Source organism: Haliaeetus leucocephalus, unplaced genomic scaffold, assembly GCF_000737465.1.
Source record: "Haliaeetus leucocephalus isolate CR32 unplaced genomic scaffold, Haliaeetus_leucocephalus-4.0 Scaffold558, whole genome shotgun sequence".
Classification (NCBI taxonomy): Eukaryota; Metazoa; Chordata; class Aves; order Accipitriformes; family Accipitridae; genus Haliaeetus; species Haliaeetus leucocephalus.
Window position 1 is genome coordinate 2,464 of NW_010972994.1, and position 200 is coordinate 2,663.

Below are 200 nucleotides of genomic sequence, written 5' to 3' on the forward strand. Positions count from 1 at the left end.
CCCATAGGGGCTGTGGGGCAGGAACTGGCACCCAGTGGGGCTGTGGGGACAGGCACCCATAGGGGCTATGGGGCAGGAACTGGCACCCAGGGGGGCTGTGGGGCAGGGACAGGCACCCCACATCCCTACACCCAGCAGGCGCTGAGCCCCCCACGGCCCTGCCGTGGGGAGATCTGCCGTGGGGCTCATCGGCCGGGGCG

At 72.0% G+C, this 200-nt stretch overlaps 1 protein-coding gene across 1 annotated transcript in view; it reads right to left on the reverse strand.

Annotated features, from left to right (window-relative positions):
* ATAT1 (alpha tubulin acetyltransferase 1) overlaps positions 1–200 on the reverse strand; it is a gene marked incomplete at its 5' end in the record, with an annotated part of 4,503 nt that overhangs the window by 2,306 nt on the left and 1,997 nt on the right. The window lies entirely within an intron of this gene.